This window comes from Cuculus canorus, chromosome 1 (genome assembly GCF_017976375.1).
Source record: "Cuculus canorus isolate bCucCan1 chromosome 1, bCucCan1.pri, whole genome shotgun sequence".
In the NCBI taxonomy this organism is placed as follows: Eukaryota; Metazoa; Chordata; class Aves; order Cuculiformes; family Cuculidae; genus Cuculus; species Cuculus canorus.
The window spans coordinates 80,595,781-80,612,763 of NC_071401.1; the positions used below are offsets into that span (position 1 = coordinate 80,595,781).

The 16,983-nt window shown below is 45.2% G+C and overlaps 1 protein-coding gene across 3 annotated transcripts in view; it reads left to right on the forward strand.

Annotated features, from left to right (window-relative positions):
• The first annotated feature begins 2,413 nt into the window (after positions 1 to 2,413).
• RAI2 (retinoic acid induced 2) overlaps positions 2,414 to 16,983 on the forward strand; it is a 46,796-nt gene continuing 32,226 nt past the window's right edge. The window contains exons 1-2 of one of the 3 annotated variants that reach the window (XM_054053903.1): positions 2,421 to 2,564; positions 5,198 to 5,359. The gene's annotated coding sequence lies outside the window, so the exon portion shown is untranslated. Of the gene's footprint in view, positions 2,565 to 5,197; positions 5,360 to 16,983 lie in introns of all 3 variants that reach the window. The other 2 variants (XM_054053889.1, XM_054053896.1) reach the window with 2 other exon arrangements.

Below are 16,983 nucleotides of genomic sequence, written 5' to 3' on the forward strand. Positions count from 1 at the left end.
TAGGGGAAAGTGCAAGAACAGAGCAATCCCAGCCATGAACCATTTGTTCAGCCAGCTGTGATTTGGCCACCCTCCTTGATTTTCTCTTCTGTAGGTTTCTCCATTGTCTCCTCCCATCAGCTGTCTGCTGTCAGATGCCAAGGGGCTCCATAGTTGTGCTTGTGTGAAGAACCAGCTGTGTATGCTCAGACGAAGCAGCCGCCTGCTACCTTCATTTAATGGTCTTTGCTTCTTGTGCTGGGAGCCAGGGCCAGCAGTCCCTGATTACTCTCTCCACGCTTCTGGAGAGTTGAGGAACCTCTGTTACACCTCCCCTCAGGTGCCTCTTACCAGGCTACATGTCCCTCACTGGAAAGCCATTCAAACTATGGTTCATCACTGCTAGCCTCCTCTACACCTTTTCCAGCTCCACAGTGCCCTTTTTGAGACGGTAAGCCCAGAGCTCCAGCAGCATTCAGGGCTTAGGTGCACCACACATTTACAGACTGGTGTAAAATCTATTTTCTTCCCCATTGCTCTCCTAACAAGTTCTGACATTTGCCTCACTTTTTTCGCCATGCTGAGCATGGAGCTCACCTTTTCCTGGCTGTGCTTATCCCTGGGCTCTCAATCCGGGCAAAGTGAGGGCCAAAATCTCTCCATGCTGATGGGCAAGAAAGAAATGACCAAATGCAACTGCACTGTTGTGATGTTTGAGAAAAAACCAAAACAGAACAACTTGGAATAATGGTAGAAGATGTTAAATCCCAAGATGCTACAAAATTCACTCTTAGGCAGCTTGACCTAAATTCCTATGGGCAATGAGGAAGCCACATATTTGGAGCATTTGAAAGAAAACTAGACAAATGTCCATAAATTATCCTATGGGGGACATTCTTACTCTCTTTCGGAAGATGGATTAGGCAGATGACCTACTAAGTATTTTTTTTTTCCTCTTTCACTAATTCCTACAATGTCACGCGTGCATGTGCTTTACCCTTTCTTAAATCATAATCTATTTGATCCAGCACCAGCCAAATGTTTTGAAACACCCATTAAACTGCAAAAGGAAATATTGAATGGTTTGCTAATATCAACAGAATTCCAGATGGAATTACAATCATCTTCTATGGACATTTGAGCGCATATTATGTAATACTAGCCATGGATTTCGTTTAATGCACCACCACCTTCCAACAAGCCGCTAGCAACAGTAATAGAGATTTGAAACCTATGGAAAAAAAAAATCCTCTTTTGCCCTCAATGAAACCATTTGAAAGCCCAGAGTCAGCAGTCAGGGGGCTCAGGATAGTCAGTCCTCTGGGCAAATGGGGTCAAGAGGGAACAAGGGTGGAAAAGAATGATAGAATTATAGAATCATAGAATAGAATCACAGAATCATAGAATAATCAAATGATAGAATCATAGAATGGTTTGGGCTGGAAGGGACCTTAAAGATCATTTTGTTCCAACCCCCCTGCCATGGGCAGGGACACCTCCCATGAGACCAGGCTGCCCAAGGCCCCATCCAGCCTGGCCTTGAACACCTCCAAGGATGGGGCATCCACAACTTCCCTGGGCAACCTGGGCCAGTGTCTCACCACTCTCATGGTGAAGAAATTCTTCCTTATACCAAGTCTACATCTGCCCCTCTCCAGTTTATACCCGTTCCCCCCGTCCTGTCTCCCCAAGCCTTTATGAACAGTCCCTCCCTAGCTTTCTTGTAGCCCCTTCAGGTACTGGAAGGTTGTTATAAGGTCTCCTCAGAGCCTTCTCTTCTCCAGGCTGAACAGCCCCAACTCTCAGCCTGTCCTCATAGGAAAGGTGCTCCAGCCCTCCGATCATCTTTGTAGCCCTCCTCTGGACCCGTTCCAACAGTTCCATATCCTTCTTATGTTGAGGATTCCAGAACTGAACACAGTATTCCAGATGAGGCCTCACAAGAGAGGAATAGAGTGGCCGAATCACCTCCCTCGACCTGCTTCTTTTGATGCAGCCCAGGATACAGTTGGCCTTCTGGGCTGCGAGCGCACATTGCCGGCTCGTGTCGAGCTTCTCACCCACCAGCACCCTCAAGCCCTTCTCTGCAGGGCTGCTCTCAAAGCAAGCAAAGAGCAAAAATATCCATGAGACTTATGAGCAAGGACGACGACGCTTGCTGCAGCATCCTCCATGGCACCGGGATTGCTCCTGCAAAGGCCGAGACCCTCAGTGGGCCATACCCCACGCATCCCTCACCGGCACGGCTACCCCTCCTCTCCCCCTTCCCCGCGACTCCGCGCGGGGCGGGTGGAGAGCAGGGGGGAATCGCGCCGGCGAGTGGGCGTAGCTAGCGGCGAGCGGGCGTGGTTATATGCCAGTGTACGCGGGTACAGCGGAGTGGGCGTGGTCTGTGAGACAAAGCCCCGCCCCCTGGCTCTCGCCCCGCCCCGCCCTGTGCGGCGGGGGGGGAACGGGACGCGGTACCGGGCAGGGCAGGGCAGGGCGGCGGCGGCGGCGGCAGCCCGGCTTGACAGAGGCAGGCAGGCAGCGGTGGCTTCCCTCATGGAGCCCAGCTAAGGGCTGCCCGCATCCATCTCCCGGAGGTAGGTCGCGACAACGACGGGCGAGCGGAGCGTTGACAGGTTCTAAGCGGGGCGGGCGGCGTTTTTGCGGGAATCTTCTCCCCTTTCTCCCTTGCCCGCTTCCATCCCCGCTTTCCCAGCGCTCTGCGGTTCGGTGCGGAGGGCGGCGGCGGTTCCACCGCTTCGATGCCGGGATTATTGTTTCTGCTGGAGCCAGGAGAGAGCGGCGAGGGGCTGCTTTGTGCGGGTTGTCCCGGCGGCGGGGGGGGGGGATGCGCTGGGGAGGGATGCGGAGGATGGGATGCGGAGGATGGGATGCAGAGAACCGAAGCGATGGAAAGGGACAGGGAGAGACCGTAACACCACCGAGACCGCCACTCCACACCCCCACCGTCCCCGTCCCTTCCTCCTCCTCCTCCTGCGCAACTTCGCCAAAATCACGCCCGCGGCATCGCCTCCCTTCCCCGCCGCCCTTCGTGGGTCCTGCCTTCCTTCTCCCTGCGGGAAACAGAACACAGCGTGGAAGAAGGGGGTGAAAAAAAATACAGGGTGGGTTTCAAGATGGGAACAAAAAAAGGAGATGAAAAAAATACAGGGTGCGTAAAGGGAGGGTTCGGGGTCCCTTTCGTCGCCGGTCGCGAGCGGGGAGGAGGAGGATTCGCCCTTCTGAAGTCGGGACAGAAATTCCTCCCGCTGTCTCCCGGCTTTTCGGTGAAAGCTGCCGGGAGGAGGGACTGTCACCTGCTTCTCCCCACCTTCATGGCTTCTCTTGGACGAGGCTGTGTCGGGGCGTGGGTCGTCTGCGCCTCGGCAAAGTGTCATAGAATCCCTAGGTTGGAAAAGACCTTTGAGATAATCGTGCCCAACCATGCCTGTCCACTCCTAAACCATATCCCTGAGCACTTCATCTACCCGTGTTTTAAACACCTCCAGGGATGGTGACTCCACCACCTGCCTGGGCAGCCTCTGCCAGTGCCTGATAACCTGTTTGGTGAAGAAATTTTTCCTGATGTCCAGTCTGAACCTCCCCCGGCACAACTTGAGGCCATTCCCTCTCATCCTATCACTTGGAGAAGAAGTGTCACACTGAAGAAGTTCTGCTTCCCTCAGGGGAGATGCTGCAGAGTGCAAGCGTGGCAGGGCATTTGTTCACCCTCTCTTATTTTTTCCTGGTTTGTTTTGTTTCGTTTCTTTTTTTGAGAGGTTGGTTTGGCTTAGGTTTAGTGGCTGTCGTCGATGTTAATTTTCTCATGTGCTGTTCTCCAGCAGAAATCTTTTTTTAAAAAAAAATAATGCTTAAAATGCAGGATTGAAAATTGGGGTTGGACTAGGCAGCCTTTAAAGATCCCTTCCAACCCAAACTGTTCTATGATTCTATGAGGATATATGTACATATATTTGTGTGTGTGTGTATGTATGATCTACTGGGGTTGTATTTTTAAAGAGGAAAGAGTATTTGGTTGCCCTTGAATTTGTCACATAATTTCCATTTGAACTTAATAAGGAAATATTTTTTCTATGTAATCTCTCATGTCATTTATCTCTATCAAATGGGTTTAATACTTAAAATTAAGATTTTCTCACAAATATGCTACTGCTTGATGTGTTTTGAGCATAACGCTACTAAAGGTTGGAAAATCAGCACACTTGCACTTTTTTAATATGCAGATTTGGAAAAGCCTTTCTTTCCTATTTATGACTTTGCGAGTGGCCCTGGTTAATCAGATGTAACTACAGTAACTAGTCCAGCAGCCTGCCGATAGCCTGCACGTTTTCCTGCACAGCTCTGCTGGAGTAGCCTGTTCCGTCAGTGCACCCTCACTATTTTGTCGTTGGCTTCTCTGATGAATTTTGTAGCGTTTCTGTGAGAAGCTCCAACGAGACTCTCATGGGGGCACTGAAATCTTTTTCACCTTCAGAGATGACTGAAGAGGGAATAACTGCTCAAATTAACTGGAGAGTGATCCTGAGTTTCTGTGTGCACATTACATTCTGGAGACGCTCCAGTAGCCGTAGCTATATAGGTCAGGCTGGAATCACCCCAGTTTTGCAGGATCCCGATCACTTCCTACCAAAAAATGCAAGTGATAAGCTTTTGTAACGCATGCGGATCACATTGCAAGTACAGGCTGGAGGACAGAGCCAGTCATGTAGCAGGCATGGCGTGTGCGATGGGCAGGTCGCACTGAACACGCTACAACTTCGGGAAGCTGGCGTTTGCTGTGCAGAGCCTGCAGCGGTGTGAATTACAGGGAAAAAGAATGCGTTTGCATGTAACAAAGGCGGCTGGCTCATCTCCTGCGTGAGGAACTCATTTTTTTAGAAAATCTGGCTCCTGTTTCTGCCTCTGCCACAAACTACCGGTGTAGCTGTGGGCAAATCATTTAATGTTTCCCTGCCTCCCCGCTCCTCATCTTTGCCGGTGACCTGCTAAGGGCTTGCTTATAGCAGGCTGTCAGTTCAGACCCTAACTCAGAACCTTTACCTTCCCCACTGCCTTGTGCGCAGCAGTCGGAAGCCCACGAGAGGTGGGACCTAGCTGCTCTGAGGGGGTGCAGTCTGATGTTCAAATGCTGCTGCTGGAGCCACTAATACAGACGTAGCAGCCTCACAACAATTTGTCAGTCTCTAATCCTATCTCTCTTCTAATCCAGTCATTCCTGCTGCTAATCAAATCGCCCGGCATTGCTCGAGCGGTGTTTGGCTGCGTGCTCGCTCTCGTGTCGGCTAGCCTACGTCAAGGCAGGGAAGCGGTGGCAGTGAAGATGGGCTGAGTATCACCAGCACTTCAGGACAGAGACTGTCTGTCACTTGAGGTTTGTAAAATCTGTGGCACCAGAGAAGCACAGTGGGATTTAGAAATACAAATTGTAGCTAGAGGGTAAATTGCAACAACATCATAGAAAAATAGCCAGAAAATGGCACCTCAGGCGTTCCTGCACAGCCAGCTGTGTGCACATTGGGAGGGAACGGAGGTGGAAGGGTGCAGCTCCCTCGGCGTAACAACAGCATTCTTATTTTAGCATGGAAGACAGCCAAAGATAAGGAGTGGTTGTCATCGGACTGGTTGGAGGATGGGAAAAAAAAAAAAAAAAAAAAAAAAGAAGGAAAAGAAGAGCTGTGTGGAAATCGAAATATTTTGATATAGGTACTAAAGGAACAGAAAGCAGATAAGCTTGTAAGTGATGGGCTAGCTACATAAAGCTGGCAGTACAAGATTTCTCCCATAAAATCCAGAATGATCCTAATTAAGTCCAGACCCTGTTAAATGACACATGGCTTTATTTGTTTCAGATGTTTCTAGGTCCTAGAGATGGGGCCAAATGTGAAGAGTTTGATGTGGCAGATAGTTTAACCTCAATTACTTCTACATAAATCACGTGATTGTTATAGGAGCTGAGTATATTTGATGGGTGCTCTGGAGCTGCTGATAAATATAAATATAAGTATTTAAAAAAAAAAAATCCATGAAAAATCTCTGTCAGTTCAGGCAAGGCTTTGGGGGAGAGGGATGGCCATCCTCTCTGCAGGCAGAAGGATGAGGATGGAGGCAGAAGTTGTTGTGGTGCAGTGTGCCCACCAGTCTGTATGCACAGGCAGCTGAAATGGTGGCTTTGTAGAGCAGGCAGCTGGAGAAAGGGAAGCAAAATGGGGGCTGACAAATATTCTCGTTATAAAACTGGGATGGATGAATGATTTATGAGGGTACTTGCTTTTTATTTTATTTTATTTTGAGCAGAAGGAGTTGGTTGGTGATGTGTGGTGCTAGCCACAAATGGCTTTGTTTAGAGATTAGGCTGAGCTGGGTTGTGTCTCCGGAAATGGCATCTACAGAATAACAATACAGTAAAACACTTTTCAGCATTGCTGTTTCATAGCCTGTCTTCAGGAAGAAAAAGTTTTCCTTATTTTTTGTTCATAGCCCTAGGTCTAAATTTTCTCAGTGGACTCTAGATTTCAGAAAGGTGGTGGCTGTACAAGAGGTCCTAGGCTGTGGAGGATCATTATTAACCTGTCTTGGTTCTTCTCAGGAATTTCCATTCCTGTGTATGCAATATTGGCCGTCCTTCCCAGGGCACTGAGCAGTTCCATAAATAGGACACTCTGTGGAGGAGCTACTTTGCCTGGTGATTTAATGTTGCTTGTTGGTTCTGGATTTCTCTTTTTTCCCCCAAAGAGGTGTATCCATGCTATCCTTTTATGGGCAGAGCGGTGCTGTAACATAGAGGCGGGGTGAGTTTACTGGTTTGTGTCTGTGGGATTTTGCCAGTCCTGTACTGGGCAGGACCCCTGTAGCAGCCACTGCTCCGCACCCAAGTGCTGCCTTCGAATGTGAGTGACTGGACTCCTCTGAGCTGGACTTGTTTCCAGTACCCTTTTAATTTTACTAGTTAATAGGGTATGTAGATATTTGGAAATACGTCTTCATCACATCTGATGTGGTACTAAGTGTTCTCAGGAAATAACCAAATGGCCTGGGACAGGTCTCCTCTCTTCTTCACCCTCTTCAGAAAAAAAAAAAAAGTGTCTTTCAACTTAGTCGCTTCCAGGTCCCTGTATTGCTTGCACTACCCTTAAAGCAGTGAGAGAGCAGCCAGTCTAGCAGAAGGAAGGTGGCTGCTGTTGGCTTGAAGGGCCGGCTGGGCTTGGGTTTGGTTTACTCCCACCACCACCCTCCTGGCAGGTGCAAAGATCTCAGAGCAAGCCCCAGGACTGACCAGGTCCATAAATGTCTTATTGCCTTGTTATCTTTGAGCCAGCAATTCGGGGTGAGCTCTGACGAAAAAGAGAAGTGAAGGGAATTTGCTGTGACATTTCACTGAGTTTCCATGAGGCCATTGAAGGCAGGCACTCCCTGAACATCCTAAGCTGTAGCTCCAAATTCAGTTGATCAGGCTAGTTGTGAAGAACAGTCTCTCCTCCAATGTCTGTGTGTGCTTCAACCTTTTAATTATTTCTCTGTGTTTATTGTGGCATGGAAACAAAGAGGTGGGAAAAGTGCAGTGGCCACCAGCACAGCCAAGAGGACAACAACTCTGTCATGCCCTGGCAGATAGCGTGCTTCCTGTGGCAGAGCCACATTATCTGGAAGAGTGCAGGTCTTCCATTCCAGAGAAAAATAATTTGTTAATGGCTAGAGAATAATCACTTTACTCCGAAAAACCTCTCCAGTTGCGTTGCACCAACTGTTCTTTTTCAGCCTCTGAATCCTTAATGACAGTAGCAGCTAATTTCTCTTTCTGTGTTTTTCTAGCTGCAATGTCCTATTTTCTCTGAGTTTATTGAGAAAATAATAGAAGTCATTACATAGCTACTTGTCACCTTTCAGAGCAGAAAACTTCTCCTTTGTTGAATGGCCAGAGTTAGTTACTTGGTGACTGACTCAGACAATAGCAACTTTTTGTAACTCATCAGTTATTCATCTGTGCTTCCTGAATCAACTGATTAGCCAGAGGAATGTTACCTGACTTTCAGTCCATGAATAGCAGAAGATGGTGATTAAACCAGTCACAAGCAGTATAACAACAGCACATGTGAATTTTGTTGCACATAAGCAAAAACCCCAAAATATAAGATCAGGAGTGGTAAAGTAAGAAATAAGTATTCATTTTGGGGTTTTTTTAATTTATTTCATTGTCTTTGAAAGCTTATGTGACAATACTGCACAAAATAGTTCCTTGTTTAAAAAAATAATTGGGTGATCCTTTTGTTAAAGAAAAGATATTGAGGAGCATTGAACAGATGAAAATGAAAGATATGGAAAAGTAAGTGAAATGTGAAGTTTGTGTATGATAGGCATCTTTCTGGTTTTTGGTGATGGATCACTTGCCGTAGAGCTGGATCCACACAAGGCCAGTGCAAAGCAAAGAGAAAGGGCAACTTGTTGGTTTTTAATCAGGATGTTCTTAACCGAGCAGTCAGGCATCACTGTAAATAATAGATGCCCTCATCTCCAGCCTTGGTGATGGAGCTAGAGATGAAGAGGCAGCTCTTGGCCAGGAGGTCTCCCCTGCAGAAAGGTGGGAGAAGATGACTATGTGTCGGAGCCTTGCTTTCCAGGCTCTGGGGTGCTGAGAGGATGCCAGAAAGAAGTAGGAACATAGGTACAGGTGTATGTTGTACTTTTTTTTTTCCCACAAAAAAACATTGTTTACTTCCCAGGGTAGAAAACAAGAAGGATCATTCCTTTTTTTGGAAGAATTTTGTATGTTACTGTCTTGGGCAACTGTCTTTAGGGGCCATAGTTATTGTGCAAGCCTGTCTCTGTGTAAGATGTCTGGCCTTCAGGGAAAGTTTTCCACAAGCCCTGTCGGAGAGCAGTTGGATCAGCGGAAGCAGCCTTGGAGGATCTTCTGGTGAGACAGTAAAGGGTCCCTTTGGCACAGGGTGCTCTACACTGAAGTGAACATGTAGTGTGTAGATATAAATAAATATAGATGAATGCAGGCACATGCACTGTACTTGCACAAGCATAGCCCAGAAGAAGGAGAACATAGGGAAGACCCTTGCTGTTGTAGGCATGATGTGGTGTTAATTCATCACCTGTCTCTGGGGGCTGGATGGAGTTACCTCTTCCTGTTTTACTGCGGGAGGACCTATGTATGGCTAGGGTGGATTCACAAGACTTGCGTGATGGAAGAAACTGGGCTCTGCAGTATAGCTCTTCTGTGTTGTACTTGCAGGATACATGAAAGGGTGGTGTTCCCTCATGGGGCTGGCGGTACTGAACTTGGTATCTTGCATACCTAAGTGGCTATTAAGTGTGTGGAAAGCTGCTTGGCCAAGCTCCATTTGGACTGGAACCAAAGTAGTGTTGCTAGGTGGAAGAAAGCAGTTGCATGGAGTTACATTTCCCCACTCATTGAGGGAACACATCTGCCTTTGGTTTGGGTTTGCTGTTTAGGTCCTTCGGCGATTTTTCATTTTTTTTGAATGCTCAGGTAGCAGCTGTAGGTCCTACTATATATGTTTAGTCATGAAACCCTCACTTGTCTTTTAGGATACATTCTGGCTGTCACCATAGCTTTCTGCCTTCTAAAAGGGGTTATTAAATTGATGGGACTAGCCCTGGATAATGTCAGAGCTACAGAGAAGACAGAAAATGAAAGCAGCGTATGGCTATGTGCCATGAAGCCCCATGTTCATAGAATGTAACCATGGAGCTGTGCTATGACCGTCCCAGATGGATCTAGTATAGCCTCCCACCTGAAACAGTTAAATCAAAAGAAGAGGTGGATGCCATTGATCATGAGCAGGCTCCAGACATCTTAGATTTGCTTTGGTTACTGGAGAGGCTGGTCAACATTCTTGCTTCTTATTTGCTTTCTAGTGGAACTGAAGAGCTCTTTGCTTTGAACCATAAAGGCCCAGATATTTTGGGACCTGGTGCTTCTGAAGCCACTTTTCTTGAGAAGAGGTGCCACTGCATTTCTAAGGAGCTGAGGTTCTCAAGCTAGCAATCTTTTATTTTTAAAAAGGAAGGAGGTGTTTTTAATAGAGTTTCCTGTTTTGAACTCTTTGGTTGAAGGGTATGAAGTGGTCAGAGGTGGGAGCGTTATCATTTAGATCAGGGTTGTCTCTTTGTATTTTTACGTTTGTATACATAGCACACATCTATGAATTATTTTCATGTTTATGTTGAATATTTTGATTTGTGCTTTTTTTTTTTTTTTTTTTAACCCCCAGTTCTATTTAAGGCTGCTACTTTAAGGAAGACTAAATAAGGTTTCCTGTCAGGAATGGTTTAGATATAGCTGGTCCTGCCTGGGGCAGAGGGATGGGCTAGGCGACTTCTCAAGGTCTTTTTCAGGACCTTTTCTGTGGTTCTAGGCAGTTACGCAGCAAAAGAAATTTGTAGTAGGTTGTGCTGTTTATGCTGATAGCATTTTGCTATAGCCCTTCATGTGGATATTTGTTTGAAAAGGAAAGAATAGCTAATTGTAGCTTAGTTACTGCTGCTGCATCAGACAAACGTTTACTAAAATTCAAGAGGAAAGCAACTGATGTTTCATTTTTACACCAGCGTCATTATATGGCTATGATTAATTTTTCCAGGAGCTTTGTGTTTTTTATATCTGCTTAAGTGTATTAACATTTTAAAAGGTCAAAGGTAAGCTTTAAAATGGATGCCAAATTAAGATGGATGGGAGGAAAATGACATTTACTTCTTGTTACTGCACATTGTTTGATTTTGACCAAAGGCAAAAGCAAAACAAAGAACATCCCCCCCATACACACATATGTATGCATGCATAGTTGTGTGCACAGGCAGACGGATAGACACGTTCTCACCACCTGCCTTCCCTGCATACCTGGTCCAGGAGAACCTTGTTCATCTAGACAAATCATCATCCTAACAAAATCAGTAGTCCAATGTCTTTATTTCCAGGCAGCTTAAGTATCCCTTTGCAAAGTACTTCATTTAACTAATGCGAGTGGACTCCATAAATAAAAGTAGCTAAAATATTTCTATTAGGAAAGCATGGCTAATGGGAAGCATGACCACGTTATCGTTTCCTGCCTTTCCTGGGTTTGAGATGATTGTTTCATCAGGGAAGAGACTGTACCCTTATTCCTATTCATGCAGTTCCTGGGCATGCTGAGTCCTTCTGAAAACAGAAAATACAGTGGGAATGAAGCCTTTAGTTCCAGTGGGAATGGCGGCCAGTCCCAGCTGAAAGCAAGGCTTTAGAGGACCCACTCGGTGTACAACAACTCCGGTTTTGGAGAAAGCAGTGTAGCTTGAGGGAAGTACCAAATCTGATTTATGTCCATCATCTCCGCTCTTGCCTTGAAATGATGATGGAAAGTTATGTTGCCAATGCACCCTGTGCCTCAGGAATCACAGCCACTCTTTCTTTCAAGGGACCCAGAGCCTCTCTTTGTGGATGCTGTTCCACAAGATCAATTCGCTCTCATCACTTAATGACACTTAGTAATCCAAGGTTTATAAAAAAGGAAAAAACCCTAAAATCTATTCAGATCCTTCATTCTGGTGGCTGGTGGTTGATCACTGAGGATTTGGGCTACCTCCTGCATCAGCTTCCAGTTGCCTCAGCCCCATGCTGTACCATGAATAACATCTCTACCTTGCGTGGACCACAGGGGCTGTGCTGCCCTCGAAGGAGCCAGGGTCAGTTCTGACTTTAGGTTATTGTTCAGTTTTTTAATAGACAATTGTAAATTGTTACAGCTGTGAAAGACTCAGGGTGGTCACTTCATCCAGACCTGGGTGCTGAGTGTGAGGTTACTAAGTTCCTTGGGTCCGTGGGCAGTTTTGGATTTCTCGTTGAGGTGTGCATGCACTTCCCTCTCCCCTGAAGCCAGACTGAAATGTTCCCTGAAGAAGGAAGACATTTCCGTGCAGACAGCTGAACCCTCTCTCTCGGAGACAGAGGCGGTGGTGCCTCTGAGAGAAGAGCGTGCATCTTGTGGTGACTGAGGTAGTGGGGTCACATCTCTCCTCAGGCTTCTCCAACAGTTTTCTTCTCTGGCCTGTGGTTTAATCACTACAGGTGTAGTTCTTTTATTCCCATTTTTATTTTTTTTCATTTAGTTTCTTGAGACCAGAACTGTATCTTCCTTTAAGCGGGGTCCAAATACCAACCTCATTCGCTGCCAGTTCACAGTGGTGTTGAGTGTAAGTTGTCCTGGTACCAGTGAGGCTATTTAGATGTGGCTGTAACTGGGCAGCCAATAACCAAGAAAAGGCAATGCTGCTGTTCCTGTAGCTGTGCCTACCCAGCAGGCAGCATGCCAGTCCCACTCTGCAGGGGAAAGCAGGAAGATCCTCCTTGGGATCCTTGAGCTGGGGAGCTGCCCAGAGTGGAGTAGCTCAGTGGAGGGGGCGAGTGCTGGCAGTGGCTTCCTCAAGGGATAAAGCTACAGCACTCAACCCTGCCCCTGCCTGAAGGGTTGAGCCATCGACCCTGCCATGTGTCTGAGGTTGAGTTAAGGGATGGTCAAATCCCGTGCTCCCTACCCCTGGAAGCAGTAATATCTCCCAAGCACTCCTTTCTGGGTGCTGAAAGTGTTTGTCTGACCCCCAAAAAAAAAAGAAGGGAAAAACGTCAAATGCTCAAAACGCTTTGTTCCAGTGTGAAAATGTATTTTTTCATTTCAAATCAAATGGGTTCTTTAAAGGCTTCGCCGCCCTCCAAGTGGAACAAACAGAACAGTTTTTTGTTTTTTTTTTTAATGACTAAAAATGAAAAAATAGTTCTTAAATTGCTCAACCAAACACTTCTCTTTAATTTTTTTTTTCCAGCCTGGCCACCATAGCAAACAATTTCGTTATTTGCATAGCCCTAATTGCAGTCATTAAACAAACACAGCAAACGCCGACCCTTCACAGAGCCTCATCACAACCCCTCAGCCAACTTGGTCTGTATTTTGTCAGCAGAGAGGGAGATGAGAGCAGCTTTGTGCTGGAGTGAAAAAAAATTATTGACTCTTCCTCTCCCCAAACTGTTACACTGTCAGTTTAGAGCTAGAATAATTTTGCCCATCCTCTTGCTAGCAGGCTGCGGGATATCACAGTATTTTGAATCAGGTACAGTTTAAAAAGTGTTTGGATTTTAAATGTCTTGTTTATATGTTGCTCTTAAGTTGCAGCCTCTAATACTGTTATAATAATCACACGTAGGGCTGATATTCTGTTAGTTATACCAAAAGTAACATAAAGGGCTGAGAATCAAACATCTACATTTTTATTTTTGTATTGTCAAGGTGGCAGGTACTGAAAGACAGGGTTAAGGAAAATTTTATCTGACTGCAATTCCATCAAATGGAAATAAACAATTTTTTGGGCATTTTTAAGTGACATTTATTTATAGCAGGTAGCACACAGGCGGCTGCTATTTCTCAGCGTGCTGGAAGAATGTTTTCCAGATGGTGCTTACTGTTTATGCTTTTATTCACTTCACTTGAACACAGCAGCACTCTACACAAAACATGGAAAATTGGAAAATAAAAACAATTCTGTTTTTACAAAGTACCACGTGATTTGCTGAAATGTCTTAGTTGACTGATGAGTGATGCTTGGAGGCAGTGTGGGGGATCGTGCTTGCCACAGAAACCCTGTGCCTGAGTCCCCAAATGGGTAATGAGCATCGCCCTGGCTTGAGATGGACTTGCCCTTCTCTCCCCTAAAGGTGGGTTTGAGCAGGGCAGCTAATCCTACCCCTGTGTCTGTGCCTCTTCTGCCTCCCTTTTCCTTCACACAGATTTGAGTGAATGTAGAAAAGGGGTTATAATGTCAATATTTCTGTTGAGGTTTCTGTGGCTGTGCAGCTCCAAGGTGGGAGAGATGTGAGACAAAGCATCTCGTAAGCCTCGCCTGTGCTATCGTGTTCCTTCAGCTTCTAATCTCAGCGTTAAGGACTGGTCCAGCTGAAAGCAATAGCCAAAGTCACGACTGTTGTCCAAAAGAACTGGCATAGTCCATGATTTCTGTTTGTTTCAGTGGTGAAAATAGATATCCAAATAGTGGGCATGCTCCTGCAGGCTTTTATTAGACAGCTTCTGCAGGACTACTCACACAAAACATCCTCAGACTGGAAGCTTTAAATAAAAGGCTCTGGAATCAGGATTTTTTTTTTTATTAAAAATAGTTCAAAAAACATTGAAAATAATTTTAATATGTTCAATTTTGTTTAAAAAAAAAACAAAAAAGAGGCATCATTAAAATGGATATCAACAAGCAGGAAAAAATATTTTTTAAAGGGGGTTTGTGTGTGCTTCATATATATAAAAGAAATAAATATTTCTGGCTTTTATTAAAAAAAAAAAATGGAAGAACACGACAAAACCTGGAGTGCTTCAGGACAATTTTTCTAATAGCAAAAACCCTATCAAGTTTAAACTTTTGAATGGGACACAATTATTTCTTTGTGAACACGAGCCTTCAGATTCCTTTGAAATTGAGTTTAAAGCCAGCAATATTTTTAGTGAAATTAAATTTCAAGAAATTAATATATAAACAGTTGTTCAACCGGTTTTGGGGATTTCTTCGCTAAATGGGCAGTGCTGCGTGGTGCTTGGATTTCTCTCCCTTGTCTGTTACCCAAGAGACAGCCCTTTTCCAAGCAGAATTCTTGCTACATCAGCTCCACGCTGTTTATCTTTCGTTGCTCCCTTGGCAGTTATTATTTCTTAATGTGTTAATTGTAGTTCCTAGACCCTCACGTGTGAGCATGTGTAATGTTCACAGTAATGATGCCGACACATTCTCTAGTTCCTGGAATTGCAAGGAGAAAACCTTACATATGATCTGGGCAGAGGGCATCCAGTAAGAGAAACCAATTGGAAGAGTTCAAATAGCATAAAAAGAATACAGTGGGTAATTATGGAGAGTAGGCGTTGGGTTAGGCTGGGGGTTTTTTAGCTTACTCGATTATGATTCCTTCTATGGCTCTTGCTTTGTGTGATATATATTTTTTTTAATTAAAACTTGAATTATGTCACTTGCTTTCCACCTTTTAGCAGTATTTCACAGTAAATTCATTCCTAATAGCAAGTAGTCAGGGGTAAGGAATGGCTTTGCTGAGCGATGAAGACTGTTAATTATTAAAAAGAAACCTATGGATTTAAAACAAATTAGACCTCATTAAGCCTGGGTCTGCTTCCACACAGACCAGATGACATGAAAAAGCCCATCTACAAGCATGGAAAGTAGCACCTTTTTTAGCTGACACATCCCTAGCAGAGATGTGCCTGGGCTGGCGGAGGGTGCATTCACTCTTTTGGTTCATGTCAGATATCCTCAGTCTCTGATCTCAATTCAAAACCTGTGGCTTTCTTGCATCCTTCCCATTTTTTTTTCCAGCTCTCCTGCAACGCCTGGCCACCCCGGTGATGCCAGCCAAGCCTGCATACATGCAGGAGTCCCACCTTGGTCCTGGAGGGAGCTTCTGCCTTCAGCAGTTGGTGTCCACGTGGCCAGCTGGGTGGATAACCCAGGAGCTGGATGGCCCTGGTGCCAAGCCCACGTGAAGAGATTGGCTGCTCCAGGTGTAGGGAGAGGGAAAACACAGGAAAACTCTTTTTCTCTCCCTTCATTTTGGAGAGGAGGGAGATCTTTGACTTCTGCTATGGGGCTCTTGCCATGTACAGTCTGACAAACTCAGTAGTCTGGTTCTACTTATTCTCATTTATAGAAGTGGGGGATTTTTTTGTTTTAGTCTGTTTTGTTATCCAAACTTGGCTGTGACTCTTAAGCTTTTTGTATTTAGAGGTTTTCTGTGGGACTTTACTGAAAATCCAATGGGCTGTGGTGATTGTTGGAGACCATACACTCAAACCTATGTAACTGTGGCATATTTTAACCTGCTTTTCTGAAATATTTTTGAGGCAATAGGTGAGTGAGTCCACAGGAGAATCCTAATAAGGGTAGTGAAAGATGGCCTACAATGAGCATTTTAATTGTATGTTCACAGGCATGCCATCTATGGGCTTTGCTGTCTTGCTGAGACATCCCCCAGATCTTCTCTGGCATTACAGGCAGTGACACACTCGTATTGGGAGAAGAAACGCCCATTCTGCTGGCGAGAAATCAGCAATTACATTTTGACATCTGTGCAACAGTTTAAAATGAATTATTCAGCACATAGATCGTGCTGTTTGAGCAGCCAGCACATCTCTGCCCGTTTACTACTGTCAGTCCACGGTGGAGATATCATTGATGCCAGTGGGAACTGAGCACATGGACTGGGGGTAGGTTTTGGCCCATAGCCTGGAACAGCATTTGACAGCACCCCTGCAGAATATGATGGGAATAATCTGCTTTACCACCAGCAAAAGACCGAAAGACAATGTGTTGTCTGTTTCTTCTCTTAGAGTATTTTAAAGACATGCAGAAAAAAGACCTTAAGAATTAAAGAAATCATTAATTGTATGATTGTTGGAAGAGTTAGACTTGTATGTAATGTTGATGAAATAAATGTATGGCATATGACTCTGCAGAAGCCTGGAGCATCTTATTGCCTACTGGGAGTAGAACCAGAACACAAGCTGGCAGAAGGTCCAGGGCAGTCTCTCCAGCTTCTGCCAAGTCAGAGGGTTAAAGCAAAGCAGTCACTAATTCCCATCAGCAAAGAAAATTCATGCGATTCATGAAGTAAGCAGCACCTGATCTGGAATAACAAGCCAAACTGTTGTAAGAATACACTGTGGGGAACTGCACATGAGCAACTGGGAGGAAATATAGATCAGCCAAACACCAGTGAAACCAGGTCTGCTCAAGATAGGCATTCAGGAGAGAAGGTGAACATCTATCTTGTGTTTATCTTCCTAATTCAGGAAGGTCATCTGAATTAAAGCAGTGTTTGTCCTGTGAGAATCTAACATTTGTTATTTCACAGGACGCCTGTTCCCTGTAGCTGCATTTTAAATATAAAATGCAGAACACAGTATGGAAATGTTCTGTGCCTTGGGTTATTGT